Source organism: Arachis stenosperma, chromosome 9 (genome assembly GCF_014773155.1).
Source record: "Arachis stenosperma cultivar V10309 chromosome 9, arast.V10309.gnm1.PFL2, whole genome shotgun sequence".
NCBI classification, from domain to species: domain Eukaryota; kingdom Viridiplantae; phylum Streptophyta; class Magnoliopsida; order Fabales; family Fabaceae; genus Arachis; species Arachis stenosperma.
The window spans coordinates 56,295,407-56,311,066 of NC_080385.1; the positions used below are offsets into that span (position 1 = coordinate 56,295,407).

Here is a 15,660-nt window from a genome sequence, read left to right on the forward strand (position 1 = left end):
CCATGAGAGATTTGGGTGATTTCTCCATGAAGAATTATAGGTGTTACCATAGGGTTCTCCCAGGTAATTTACCTCTTCCATTGAAGGGTTCTCAGGATCATAAGCTTCTTCCTCAGATGAAGCATCCTTAGTACTGTTTGGTGCATTTTGCATTCCAGACAGACTTTGAGAAATCAGATTGACTTGTTGAGTCAATATTTTATTCTGAGCCAAAATGGCATTCAGAGTGTCAATTTCAAGAACTCCTTTCTTCTGACTAGTCCCATTGTTCACAGGATTCCTTTCAGAAGTGTACATGAATTGGTTATTTGCAACCATTTCAATCAGTTCTTGAGCTTCAGTAGGCGTCTTCTTCAGATGAAGAGATCCTCCAGCAGAGCTATCCAAAGACATCTTGGATAGTTCAGAGAGACCATCATAGAAAATACCTATGATGCTCCATTCAGAAAGCATGTCAGAAGGACATTTTCTGATTAATTGTTTGTATCTTTCCCAAGCTTCATAGAGGGATTCTCCATCCTTCTGTCTGAAGGTTTGGACTTCCACTCTAAGCTTACTCCATCTTTGTGGTGGAAAGAACTTTGCCAAGAAGGCATTGACTAGCTTTTCCCAAGAGTCCAGGCTTTCTTTAGGTTGAGAATCCAACCATATTCTAGCTCTGTCTCTTACAGCAAAAGGGAATAGCATCAGTCTGTAGACCTCAGGGTTAACCCCATTAGTCTTGACTGTGTCACAGATTTGCAAGAATTCAGCTAAAAACTGATGAGGATCTTCCATTGGAAGTCCATGGAACTTGCAATTCTGTTGCATTAGAGAAACTAATTGAGGCTTAAGCTCAAAGTTGTTTGCTCCAATGGCAGGGATAGAGATGCTTCTCCCATAGAAATCAGGAGTAGGTGCAGTAAAGTCACCCAGCACCTTCCTTGCATTGTTTGCATTGTTGTTGTTTTCGGCTGCCATGCCTTCTTCCTCTTTGAAGAATTCGGTCAGCTTCAACAAGAATGTCTTTGTCTCTGCTCCTGCTCATATGAAAGAGAAGAGAACAAGAAAATATGGAATCCTCTATGTCACAGTATAGAGATTCCTTGAAGTGTCAGAGGAAAAGAAAAATAGAAGAAAAGAAGGTAGAAGAATTCGAACTTGATTAGTTAGAGTTCGAATTGTGCATTAAGAAGGAGTAGTACTCCATAAATAGAAGGATGTGAGAAGGAGGGAAGAGGATTTTCGAAAATTAAGTAAAAGATTTTGAAAACATTTTGAAAAACACTTAATTGATTTTCGAAAACAAGAGTGAGAAAGAGATCAAGTGATTTTTGAAAAAGATTTTGAAATTAGAAATCAAAAAGATTTGATTGAAAACTATTTTGAAAAAGATGTGATTAAAAAGATTTGATTGAAAAGTTATGGTTTTAAAAAGATGTGATTGAGAAGATATGATTTGAAAACAATTTTAAAAGATTTGATTTGAAAACAATTTGAAAAGATATGATTTTAAAAGAAATATTAATGACTTGCCTAACAAGAAAAGATATGATTCAAACATAAAACCTTTCTTAATAGAAAAGGCAACAATTTTGAGATGTTCAATCAAATCATTAATTGTTAGTAAGTATCTTTTAAAAAGGAAAGAAATTGATTTTGAAAACATTTGATTGAAAAGATTTGATTTGAAAAAGATTTGATTTTGAAAAACTAAAAAAATTGATTTGAAAACAAAATCTTCCCCCTAGCACCATCCTGGCGTTAAACGCCCAGAATGGTATACATTCTGGCGTTTAACGCCCAAAATGCTACCTCTTTGGGCGTTAAACGCCCAACCAGGTGCCCTGGCTGGCGTTTAAACGCCAGTCTGCCTTCTTCACTGGGCATTTTTGAATGCTCAGCTTTTTCTGTATAATTCCTCTGCAGTATGTTCTGAATCTTCAATTCTTTGTATCATTGACTTGAAAAGACACAAATAAAAATATTTTTGGATTTTTTTAATAATCAAAATGTGACAAGAATCAAATAACAATGCATGCAAGACACCAAACTTAGCAGTTTGTGTACTACTGACACTAACAATATGAAAATGCATATGAGACACACAAAATACTTCAAGTCAATAGAATTCAAAGATCAAAACAAAGAAATATATGCATGGATTCGAAAATTATAACAAAAACATGCATTTGACACCAAACTTAGGATGAGACACTAAACTTAAGCAAGAAACATCAAATATTTTTGGTCTTTTTATGATTTTGTAATTTTTTTGTGTTTTTCGAAAATTAAATGGGAAAAGGTATCAAAATTCTTAATGAGAATTCCAGGAATCAGTGCAGTGCTAGTCTGAGACTCCGGTCCAGGAATTAGACATGGCTTCACAGCCAGCCAAGCTTTCAAAGAAAGCTTCGGTCCAAAACACTAGACATGACCAAAGGTCAGCCAAATCTTAGCAGATCACTGCTCCAAGAGCAAAATTGATGAGAATCAACAAGCTCTTGTGGTGATAAGTTGAAACCTCGGTCCAATCAGATTAGACATGGCTTCTCAGCCAGCCAGATTTCAACAAATCATCATGAAACTCTAGAATTCATCTTCAAGAATTTCGAGAAAAAAAAAATAATACCTAATCTAAGCAACAAGATGAACCGTCAGTTGTCCAGCCTAAACAATCTCGGGCAATAACACCAAAAACTTGATGTTGTTGCCGGATCTTGGCACTGATGTTACCAAAAGCTTGCTCAAAACTTGAACAATCCCCGGCAACGGCGCCAAAAACTTGGTGCGCGAAATTGTGAACAATACTTTTTCACAACTCAAATAATCCCTGGTCATGAACTCCAAAAACTTGGTGGTTCAATTCCATGGCATTACACAACTTCGCACAACTAACCATCAAGTGCACTGGGTCGTCCAAGTAATAAACCTTACGTGAGTAAGGGTCGATCCCACGGAGATTGTTAGCATTGAAGCAAGCTATGGTCATCTTGTAAATCTTAGTCAGGCAAACTCAAATATATATGATGATGAACGAAAATAACATAGAAGATAAAGATAGTGATACTTATGTATATCATTGGTGTAAGAGCTTCAGACAAGTGTATGAAGATGCCTTCCCTTCCGTCTCTCTGCTTTCCTACTGTCTTCATCCAATCCTTTCTTACTCCTTTCCATGGCAAGCTTGTGTAGGGTCTCACTGTTGTCAGCAGCTACCTCCCATCCTCTCAGTGAAAGCGATTGCATATGTCCTGTCACGGCATAGCGGAATTCAGCTGTCGGTTCTCGTTCAGGCCGGAATAATATCCATTGATACTTTTGCGTCTGTCACTAACGCCCTAGCCTGCTAGGAGTTTGAAGCACGTCACAGTCATTCAGTCATTGAATCCTACTCAGAATACCACAGACAAGGTTAGACCTTCCAGATTCTCTTGAATGCTGCCATCAGTTCTTGCCTATACCACGAAGACTCTGATCTCACGGAATGGCTGGCTCGTTTGTCAGGCGAGCACTCGGTTGTCAGGCGATCAACCATGCATCATGCAATCAGAAATCCAAGAGATATTCACCAAGCCTCGAATGCTTGTAGAACAAGAGTGGTTGTCAGTCACCTTGTTCATAGGTGAGAATGGTGATGGGCGTCAATCATCACCTTCATCATGTTGAAGAACAAGTGATATCTTGGTAAAAGAACAAGCGGAATTGAATGGAAGAACAATAGTAATTGCATTAATACTCGAGGTACAGCAGAGCTCCACACCTTAATCTATGGTGTGTGGAAACTCCACCGTTGAAAATACATAAGAACAAGGTCTAGGCATGGCCGAATGGCCAGCCCCCAATTGATCTAAGAACTAGATGTCCAAAGATGATCAAAGGATCAAAAACAATCCAAAGATCTAAAGATTTCTATACAATAGTAAAAGGTCCTACTTATAAGAAACTAGTAGCCTAGGGTGTACAGAAATGAGTAAATGACATAAAAATCCTCTTCCGGGCCCACTTGGTGTGTGCTTGGGCTGAGCAATGAAGCAATTTCGTGTAGAGACTCTTCTTGGAGTTAAACGCCAGCCTTGGTGCCAGTTTGGGCGTTTAACTCCCATTTGGGTGCCAGTTCCAGCGTTTAACGCTGGGATTTCTTGAGGTGACTTTGAACGCCGGTTTGGGCCATCAAATCTTGGGCAAAGTATGGACTATCATATATTGCTGGAAAGCCCAGGATGTCTACTTTCCAACGCCGTTGAGAGCGCGCCAATTGGGCTTCTGTAGCTCCAGAAAATCCGCTTCGAGTGCAGGGAGGTCAGAATCCAACAGCATCTGCAGTCCTTTTTGGTCTCTGGATCAGATTTTTGCTCAGGTCCCTCAATTTCAGCCAGAAAATACCTGAAATCACAGAAAAACACACAAACTCATAGTAAAGTCCAGAAAAGTGAATTTTAACTAAAAACTAATAAAAATATACTAAAAACTAAACTAAAACTACTAAAAACATACTAAAAACAATGCCAAAAAGCGTATAAATTATCCGCTCATCAGTATTACTTGGACGACCCAGTGCACTTGCTGGTTAGTTGTGCGGGATTGCAAAGTGTGATTGCAATTTCGTGCACCAAAAATACATAAGAACAAGGTCCAGGCATGGCCGTGAGGCCAGCCCCCAAAACATGATCAAAGGATCAAAAGATAATCCAAAGATGAAAATACAATAGTAAAAAGTCCTATTTATACTAGACTAGTTACTAGGGGTACATAAATGAGTAAATGATGCAAAAATCCACTTCTGGGCCCACTTGGTGTGTGCTTGGGCTGAGCATTGAAGCTTTCACGTGTAAAGGTCTTCCTTGGAGTTGAACGCCAGTTTGTAACTTATTTCTGGCGTTTGACTCTGCTTTGCAACTTGTTTTTGACGTTTAACGCCAGAATAGGGCAGAAAACTGGTGTTAAACGCTAGTTTTCATCGTCTAAACTCAGGCAAAGTATGGGCTATTATTTTTTCCAACGCAATTGTGAGCGCGCCATTTGGACTCTTGTAGCTCCAAAAATCCCATTTCGAGTGCAGGGAGGTCAGAATCCAACAGCATCTATAGTCCTTTGTCAGCTTCTGAATCAGATTTTTGCTCAGGTCCCTCAATTTCAGCCAGAAAATACCTGAAATTACAGAAAAATACACAAACTCATAGTAAAGTCCAGAAATGTGAATTTTTCTTAAAAACCAATAAAAATATACTAAAAACTAACTAAATCATACTAAAAACTATATAAAAACAATGCCAAAAAGTGTATAAATTATCCGTTCATCAGAAGAGCAACACTTTTAAGTTTGGTGTTGGAAAAGTCATGCTTTTTGCTTTCCATTCACACTTATGGCACCCAAAGTTGGAGAATCCTCTAGAAAGAGGAAAGGGAAAGCTATTGCTTTCACCTCCGAACCTTAAAAGATGGAGAGATTCATCACCAAAGCTCATCAAGGCCACTTCTATGAAGTAGTGGCAAAGATAAGGGTGATTCCTAAAGTCCCCTTTAGGCTAAAAAAGAATGAGTACCCGGAGATCCGACAAGAAATCCGGAGGAGAGGTTGGAAAGTTCTAACCAATCTTATCCTGGAAGTTGGAAACTTAATGGTACAAGAGTTCTATGCCAATGCATGGGTCACGAAAAAACATGATACAAGTGTGAACCCAAGTCCCAAAATTGGCATACTATGGTCCGAGCGCGTCTCTTGCATTTTAGCGCGGAAAGTGTAAGATTGGCGCTCCAATTGCCTATAATGCAAAGAGACCCACATCCTTACCCTTGGAGAGTTAATTTTGATCAAAGGCTGGACCAAGTCCTTTCAGATATTTGTGTGGAAGGAGCTCAGTGGAAGATGGATGCTCAAGACAAGCCTATCCAACTAAGAAGGTTTAACCTCAAGCCTGTAGTTAGAGGATGATTGGAATTAATCCAACGTTCTATCATCCCTGCTAGCAATCGGTCAAAAGTGACCATTGACAGAGCTATCATGGTTCATTGCATCATGATTAGAGGTGAGGTGCAGGTACATGAGGTAATACCTCAAGAGTTATACAAGAAAGCTGAAAAGCCTTCCACCTTAGCAAGGTTGGCATTCCCCCACCTTATCTGTTACCTATGCAATTCAGCTGGAATTGTCATAAAAGGAGACATTTCCACTGAGGAAGATAATCCCATCCCTAAAAGAAGGATGGAGGAAACAAGAGAGCCTACATATGAACCTCAACAAGAGCATGTAGATATGCCTCAACAAGAAATTCCTGAGATGCCTCAAGGGATGCCTTTTCCAACCCAAGGCTACTAGGACCAATTGCATACTTCTCTAGGAGAATTGAGCTCTAACATGGATCAACTAAGGATGTGACATCAAGAGCATTACACCATCCTCCATGAAATAAGAGAAGATCAAAGAGCCCTGAGGGAAGAACAACAGAGAGAAGGGCGTGACATAGAAGGCATCAAGTGCTCAATTGGATTCCAAAGAGGAAGCAGCAGCCGACGTCACTAAGGTGGACCCGTTCCCTTAGTCCCCTATTGCCTATGTTATTTTTCTATTTTCCGTGTATTTTATTTTATTGTCTGTTTCTAGTGCATGATAATCTTTATTGTATGTCTTAAAGCTATGAAATATTCCATGACTCTCTCACCTTGCTTAAAAGAAAAATTTTATTTGAAAAAGACAAGATGCATGAACTCGAGTTATATAATAAGAGTAGTTCAATTATTTGATGTGGTGGCATTGCTTTTATTTTCTGAATGCATGAATGAATAATGCATATTTGATGTTGGAGTTAAGAATGTTGGATCTTGAAAGAATGATGATAAAAGTGAAGTATTATTGGCGATCTCAAAAATCCTAAAATTGATTCTTAAAGCAAGAAAAAGCAGCAAAAGAAAGAAAAAGAAAAAAAGAAAAAAAGAAGAAGAAAAAAACAAACAGAAAGAAAAAGAAAAAATAGCCAATAGCTCTTTAAACCAAAAGGAAAAAGCAAGGAACCAAGGCTTTGAGCATCAATGGTTAGAAGGGCCTAAAAGAAGAAAAATTTTGGCATAAACAGTTCAATTGAGCTTCTTCCCTAACTATATGCTTGTGGTGAAGGTGTCAAGTGAAAAGCTTGAGATTGAGTAGTTAAAGTCGTGATCCAAAGCAAAAGAGTGTACTTAAGAACTCTGGACACCACTGGCTGGGAATTCTAGCAAAGCTGAATCACAATCCTAAAGGGTTCACCCAGTTAAGTGTATGTAGCTTTTATGTATCCGGTGGTAATACTGAAAAACAAAGTGCTTAAGGTCATGGCCAAGACTCAAAAGAAGCTAGGTTTTATAATCCCCAATTTTAGTGTTTATCTTGTGTAAAATTTGGTTGGTTTTATCAATATTTTTCACACTTATTCATATAAATCACATGTTTTTGTGTTTCCTTCCTAATTATGCTTCATAGTTTAAAACATGCTTCTTTAACCTTAAACATGATAAATTTTAATCCTCTTCCATTACCATTCGATGTCGTGATGTGTTTGTTAAGTAGATTCAGGATCTATAGGAGAGGAATGGCTTAGAAGTTGGGAAGAAAGCATGCAAAAGAGGAAGGAATATTAAGAATATAGCTTTGGAGAAGTTGGTACCCACGCGCACACGTGACTGACACGTACGCGTGGCCTGGCACAGCAGTGACTGACGTGCACATATGCTTGACGTGTACACGTGGCTCGTGGAACTCATTTGACGTGAACGCGTGGCCGACGCACACGCGTGACGCCCAGCACGTGACTCTTTAATGGAAAACGTGGCTGGCAATTTCTGAAGGGAAAAGACCCAAGAATTGATGGGAGAATGAGGGAATCAATCATACACAACATACACATAATTTTAGCTAGTTTTTGTTCTTGTTTTCCTAGAGATAGAAACTCTCACTTCTTTCTAGGTTTAGTTTGTTTTGATCATCCTTTGTTGAATTTCTGAATTGGGTCTTGTTGATTCTAGTTTTATTTAATTAATCCTAATTCTCTTGTTATAATTTCATTTGGATCTTATGTTAGAATTTTATTTCCTCTTTATTTCCCCTTTTCTTCTCATTTTATGAACTTTGTTGATTTTGAATTTCTCTTTGTGCATTGATGTTTTCTATGATTGATAGTGTTATTTGAGTTATTTTCTATGATAATTGTTAATGGGTACTTGTAATTTTCAATTAAATTTGCAATTTAAATATGTCTTTAGTTAATGCCTACCATGTGTTTGATGAAATGTTTCCTTTGATTATGGAGTAGTTTTCTATACTCTTGGCCTAGGCTAAGGAAATTGAGTGACCTTGAGTCATTGGGTCTAACTGAATTGGTGATTTGAGAACCCTTGTTAGTCAAATTGATACCCATTGACACTAATCTACTACTAAGCCAATTAGTAGTTAGATTGGGACTTATGAGTTGAAGTTAATCAAGCCTATTTGACATACTTCACTTGTAGAAGTAGACTTAATGGGCTTGGTTCCTCATAATTGTAAATATTTGGTTATTAGACAAGGATGGTGATCCCAATTCCTATGCGTTAGCCACGAGTCCTTTTTATAATTCATATTTGAAACCCAAAAATTCCAATTACTTGATTCTTGTTATAGCAAGTTTAGTTGTTATCTTAGTTCTAGAGTAGAAGTAGATGTATATGTTATCTTGTTAGATTGCACTTGCTTATACCTTACTTTAATTGCTTTGATTTAGTTTCTTACACTTTAAATTTCCTACATGCTAAGCTTTAGTAGTTTAAATTCTTGTTTATGACTCCCAACCCCAGAATTCTAACCAATCTTGATGCAGATGTTTGCCCATTCTCTTGAGAACGATTCTAGACTAATACTCTCAATTACTTTTGAACTAGTGACAACCATATCAAAATTTTATTGAGAGTTATTAGGTGGTTTGAAACTATGCTTACAACGAAGTTCTTTTCTATTGAGAAATTCTAGACCAACGATAATTCTCACATTAAGTTTTTGGCGCCGTTTCCGGGGAATATTTATAATGTGTGCCAAAATAAAGAGAGAACACTAGGAACCAATTGTCGAATATAGCCAAGATTCTCTCAAGATTGTCCCTACCTCCTACAAACAATACCAACACCGACCGAGCCTCAAGCTCTTCTAACCTTCCATCCCAACCCCTTCCTAACCCAAAGGGCGGCCTGAACGCCATTACTCTATGGTCGGGGACTACATTGGAAGAGATACCTCCTAGGACCATGGAAGACATCTATGAGGTAGAAGTGGTTGTTGAAGCTCAACATGAGGAGAATGAGGGAAACACAAACCAAGAGAAAGAAGAAGTGAGCCTTAAGGAGCCCAAGAGGAAGGCCATAGTGGATGAATCCATTCCTATTCCATTCCCTTCCATGGTAAAAAAAGGCCAAGAAAACTCTGGAGTTTGATCGAAACATGCTTTGAGTCTTCAAGAAGGTTGAGGTAACCATTCCACTTCTTGATGCCATTCAACAAATTCTGAAGTATGCTACGTTTTTAAAGGATTTGTGCACCCCCAAAGATAGGATTGGTGAGTTGGAAACATGGTCCTTGGGTAGTTCTATTTCATCATTGATGAAATCCATTCTGGAAAAGTGTAGTGACCCCGGACCATGTTTAGTATCTTGTTGGATTGGTGGAGTTGCCTTTTATGATTGCATGTGTGATTTAGGGGCTTGTGTAAGTATCATGCCACTATCTGTATTTGCGAGGTTGAAATTGGCTCCATTGAAAAGCTCGGCCGCCAAATTTTTTCTAACTGACAAAAGGGTGATCACTGTAGTAGGGATAGCAAAAGATGTGCTTGTGACAATCAAGGATTTAGTGTTTCTAATTGATTTCTATATCCTTGAAATGCCTCCGATGGATAGTGGAAGCTCTTCATCCATTTTGCCTGGTAGATTTTTCTTGAAGACCTCTAAGTTAATGTGGGATGTCTTTACCAGCACATACTCTTTTGAGGTAGGTGACAAGACCATCAAGTTTAACTTGGAAGAGGCCATGAGACATCCACCGGAAGAGCACTCCATTCTCCGGTGTGATGTCATTGATGAGGTAGTAGCGGAGATACAAAGAGAATACTATAAAAGGTTGTATTATCCTATTATTCAAGGGAAGGATAAACACGAGGATAAACAAGAGAAAGTCGATGAGGATGAGCTTCACGATCATGGTGAGAAAGAACCTCAACTTGAAGTGAAAACTAATTTGAAGCCTCTACCTTCTCACTTGAAATATGCATTCCTTGAGGACAACCAAAGATTTTCGGTAATCATTGCTAGTGAGCTCTCTAGCCAAGAAGAAGAAAAGCTCATAGGGGTCCTAAGAAAGTACAAGAAAGCAATTGGTTGGAGCTTGGCCGATATTGTGGGGATTGACCCACGTATGTGCATGCATTGCATCTTCCTCCAAGATGGAGTTCGGCTGGTGAGACAACCCTAAAGAAGGCTCAACCCCACCATTCTTGATGTGGTGAAGAAGGAAGTCACAAGGTTGTTTGATGCGGGCATTATTTATCCAATTTTCGATAGTTAGTGGGTGAGCCTAGTTCAAGTTGTTCCAAAGAAATTAGGAATCACTGCTATCAAGAAAGAAGATGGTGAGATGGTCACAACAAGGGGTGCAAAATGCTTGGCTGGTTTGCATTGATTATAGGAAGCTAAATGATGCAACAAGGAAAGATCATTACCCCTTGCCATTCATTGACCAGATGTTGGACCGACTTTCAACTAAATCTCATTACTGCTTCCTTGATGGTTTTACTAGCTACTTCCAGATAGATATTGCTCCTGAGGACCAAGAAAAGACCACCTTTACTTGTCCTTTTAGCCCATTTACTTACAAAAGATGCCATTTGGGTTATGCAATGCACCCGCTACTTTTCAGCAGTGCATGACCAGTGTCTTTTCCGATCTCATGGAGAGTTGTCTGGAAGTGTTTATGGACGATTTTAGTGTATATGGAACTTCCTTCGAGAGCTGTTTAGATAAATTGGCTAAGGTCTTAGAGAGGTGTGTTAACCTTGTCCTCAATTTTGAAAAATGTCACTTTATGGTGAGACAAGGCATAGTGTTAGGCACATTATTTCTGATAAAGGCATTTCTATTGACCTTGCCAAGGTTGATGAGTGCATATTTTATATGCTTTTTTTGCATCATTTTCATATAGTTTTTAACATGTTTTATTTAATTTTTATTAATTTTTCATAGGTTTTAGTGTTAAATTCACATTTTTGGATTCTACTTTGAGTTTTTGTTTTTTTATGCAATTTCAGGTATTTTCTGGCTGAAATTGAGGAGCTATAGCAAAAGTCTGATTCAGAGAAAGAGAAAGCACTGCAGATTCTGTCCGAATCTGACCTCCTTGCACTCGGAAGAGCTTTTCTATAGCTATAGAAGTCCAAATGGAGCGTTCTGAATGGATATGAAAATCTGACTTCTAGAGCTTTCTGTTAATGTATAATGGTTTATACTTTGCTTCAAATTAGAAGGCCCAAAATAGGAGTCCAACGCCAGCCTCCTGCCCCCTTTCAGGTGTCCAACGCCTAAGGAGAAGAGACCAGCGTCCAAACACCTAAGGCGGACCCCCTAGCCAGCGTTTAATGCTTTAGAAACCTCCTAGCACATGGATCTCATCAAAGTTCAGCCCAAACACTCACCAAGTGGGCCCCAGAAGTGGATCTTAGCACTAAAAATACTATTTTATCCTTCTTATGTAATCCTTAGTCATTAGTTTAGTATTTAAGGGATAATTTACATAATCATAAAAAATACTATGTCATATTTTCGTTTATCATTGTGTTTTCTATCAATATGAGTTTCTAAACGTCCTAGGTTGAGGGGAGGAGCCCTGACGAGTTTTATGGATTAATAAAAGTACTACTGTTTCTCTTCAATTCGTGTTTGATTCAATTCTAAGATGTATCTTAGTTCTTCAACTTGATGAATGGGATGACCCGTGACAATCATCTTCGTTCTTCATACTAAGACTGTGTGCCTGATAACCACCCGTGTTCTTCTTGGGTTCGTGTGAATACGTGACCGGAACGCATCGAACCACCATCTTGATTATACATCTCTTAGACGGCTAATCCACGACTTCGTTGGGGACTTCTCGAGACACCAATTCAACCGAGGTATGGGGAGATTAGGGTCTCTATTGTAAAGGCTATAACCTAAAGGCGCAACATTTTCTGATCCAGAAGATTCGACATTGTCTGTAGCATTTTGAGTAGGATCACTAAGGAGAATGGACTGCAGGAGCTTCACCCTCAATCAGAATGGATCCACACTAACCATGGGGTTCAGATATAGAGGAGATTGGCGACCTTGGCCGTATGGCATTGATCACATATAGCCTGCCATAGAAGAAATCATTCACAATTGAAGAAGACAGTAATACCAGAGTTAATCCAGAAGGACAAAGCATCTCCAAGCCTTAACCATCTTCTTATCACTGCTTATAATCAAACATTGTAATTCCATTTTTCATCCCTTTTATGCTTTTAACCAAATTCAAACCAATAACTCTTCTATCCGCCTGACTATGATCTGCAAGATGACCATAGCTTGCTTCAAACCGGAATCCTCGTGGGATCGACCATGATTCGCTCAGGTATTACTTGGACGACCCAGCACACTTGCTAGTTCAATTGTACAAAGTGTGGGAATTTGTGTACCAAGTTTTTGGCGCCGTGCCGAGGATTGTTCGAGTTTGGACAACTGACGGATTATCTTGTTCCTTAGATCAGATATTGTCTTTAATTTTGTTAGAGTCTTTTATTTTATTTTTCTTTTTTCAAAAAAATCAAAAACTTTTTCAAAAATTTTTTTTCTTTTCCTTGTTTAATCTTTGTTCTTGGTTTGAGTCCCTTGTTTTTGTTCTTGTTGAAATTTTCAAAAATTTTGAGTCTTTCTTTCTAAAAATTTCAAAAATAGTTTCTTTATTTAAATCTTGTGTCAATCTTTAAGTTTGGTGTCTTCTTGTGTATTTTCTTTACATTTTCAAAAATTTTGTTCTTGGTTTTCAAAAATTTTAAGTTTGGTGTCTTTTGCATGTTCTTGTGTTCTTTGAATTCTTTGAGTTTTGTTCTTAGTGTTCTTCTTAATCTTCAAAGTGTTCTTGTTTTTCTTTTTGTTTTGATCTTAAAATTTTTAAGTTTGGTGTCTCTTTGTGTTTGTCTTCAAAGTTTCAAAAATTGAGTGTTTTAGATCTAAAAATTTTAAGTTTGGTGTCATTTTGTTGTTTTTCTCTTTCTTCATTAAATTAAAAAAATATCTTTTCTTATCTTTTAATTAATTTGTCGAAAATTTCATTAAAAATATTAAGATTTTAATTTTAAATTTTTATCTTATCTTTTCTAATTTCAAATTTTAAATTGAAACATTTTCTAATCTTCTATCTTATCTTATTTCAAATCTTTCTTAATTAATTACTTATCTTCTCTTTCTTCATTTTCAAAATTTCCTAACTAATTCTTCTCTCTCTTAATTTTCGAAAATTTCCTTCTAGTTCTCTCTTTTCTTTTTTAGAAATTCATTAACTAATTTTCAATTTCTTTTAATTAATTAACCTTAATTTTCGAAATAAATAAATAAATAAAACAAAAACAAAAAAATAATCTTAATTCTTATTTATCTTTTCTACTTCTATTTCTTCTACTACTTCTTCTATCTTCATTCTTCTTTCTCTTATTCTACCTTTCTTTATCATGAACCCAAATGGGAATGCGGAGTTCAGAAGAACTCTGAGATCTTATACAAATCTCAGTGCTGACTTCTATGGAAGAAGTATTAGCATACCACACATCAGAGTAAGTAGCTTTGACTAAACCTTCAACTCATTACTATAGTACAGCAAAACTGCCAGTATTCTGGACTTCTACAGGAAGAACCTACTGAGTTTCTGGCAGATTTTTTAAAGATTACTGACACAGTACACAATGAAGGAGTAGACCAAAATGTCTACAGACTATTACTCTTTCCTTTTGCCGTAAAGGGCCAAGCAAAGCGGTGGTTGGATAACCAACCCAAAGATAGTTTGAAAACTTGGAAACAATTAGTAGACAAGTTTTTAAATCGATACTTTCTCCAAGGAAGATGACCCAGTTGAGACTGGACATCTAAAGCTTCAAACAAGGAGATAGAGAATGTCCCAACAAAAATGTCCCAACAAAATGTTTTCAAGATGGTTACAATTAGATATCTTCAACTATGGACTTTCAGACATGGCCAAAATGTCTTAGGACCACTCTGCTGGTGGTTCTATACATATGAGAAAGACCATTGAAGAGGCTCGCGAGCTTACTGAGACAGTTGCTACTAATCAGCATCTGTACTCAACTGTTGAGACTTCTATGAAAGGAGAGGTTAAGGCAGTATCTACTTAACCTAACCTTCTAGAACAGAATGGCCCATTGACTCAGCAGCTGCATGCCTGATACTAGGGCATCTTGGCCAGTTTCACTAGCCTTTTTACTGTTTTTAGGTAGTTTCATGCATTTTATTAAGAAATAAGCAAGTTTTGGATGAATATACACTTACATCTTGATTCAAGCAAACATTATGAACTTTATATGATTTCATGAGAATAATGCATGAATTGAAGGCCAATTTATATAATGCAAGATCTCATGACCTGGAACAAAGTTTTGATGCACCTTGTTTGTTTGATTTCAGAACAAAGGAAGCATGGAAGAACCACATTAGTAGCCACGTTAATATCACTAACGTGACCACTAACGTGGAAAGGGAACAAGCTTGCAATGTTAGTGGTGAAGTTATCACCACTAACGCCTTCGAAAGCCATCACAACCCACGTTAGTTGTCACGTTAGTAATACTAACGAAGGAACTAACGTCGAAGGAAGAGGAAGCTCCAACGTTAGTGGTGAAGTTAACACCACTAATGTTGCAAAAAAAAAGAGCAATAGAGGATCGCCAACGTTACTGACACTAACTTTGTCACTAATGTTGGATCAGGCCAAGTTCACTTACGTTAGTGGCCACGTTAATGCCACTAACGTAGGAGTTAACGAGGAGCAAGGAATGAGGAGCCAACGTTAGTGACACTAACTTTGTCACTAACGTTGGAGATGGCAACATACTCACGTTAGTGGCCACGTTAATGCAATTAACGTGAGCACTAACGTGGAAGAGGAGTTTTGTAGCGTTAGTGACAAAGTTAGTGTCACTAACGCCCTCGAGTCTTGGCATGCCTACGTTAAGGACCACGTTAGTTACATGAACGTGGACCATTAACGTGGGAAAAAGGGATAAGGAGCAGCGTTATTGGAAAAGTTAACGCCAATAACGCTAACAAAGGATGGAAAGGCTACGTTAGTGGTCACGTTAGTGCCACTAATGTTGGAGTTAACGTGGCTCAAGTAGGTTGGGACGTTAGTGACAAAGTTAGTGTCACTAACGTCTTCGAACCAGAATTCACACTTAACGTTAACAGCACTAACGTCTTGACTAACTGCATACCATGCCTGACTCACTCTCTTTTTGCATGCAAAGCTGAGCCCACTGAGAACTGTAACTGCTTCAACTAAAGATCAAAGGCCCATATCCAAGACTTGGAGAGCTAACTAGAAGATCAGAAGAGTAGTATATATAGGAGTAGTTTTGAACTAGAAAGAAGCTTGGCATTATTGGG

General features: G+C 38.0%; 1 non-coding gene across 1 annotated transcript; it reads left to right on the plus strand.

The window, feature by feature from the left end:
- The first annotated feature begins 447 nt into the window (after positions 1-447).
- Positions 448-555, plus strand: LOC130953712 (small nucleolar RNA R71). Its single transcript, XR_009075874.1, has one exon. It is a non-coding gene; the product is annotated as a small nucleolar RNA R71 (small nucleolar RNA).
- Positions 556-15,660: the final 15,105 nt, after the last annotated feature.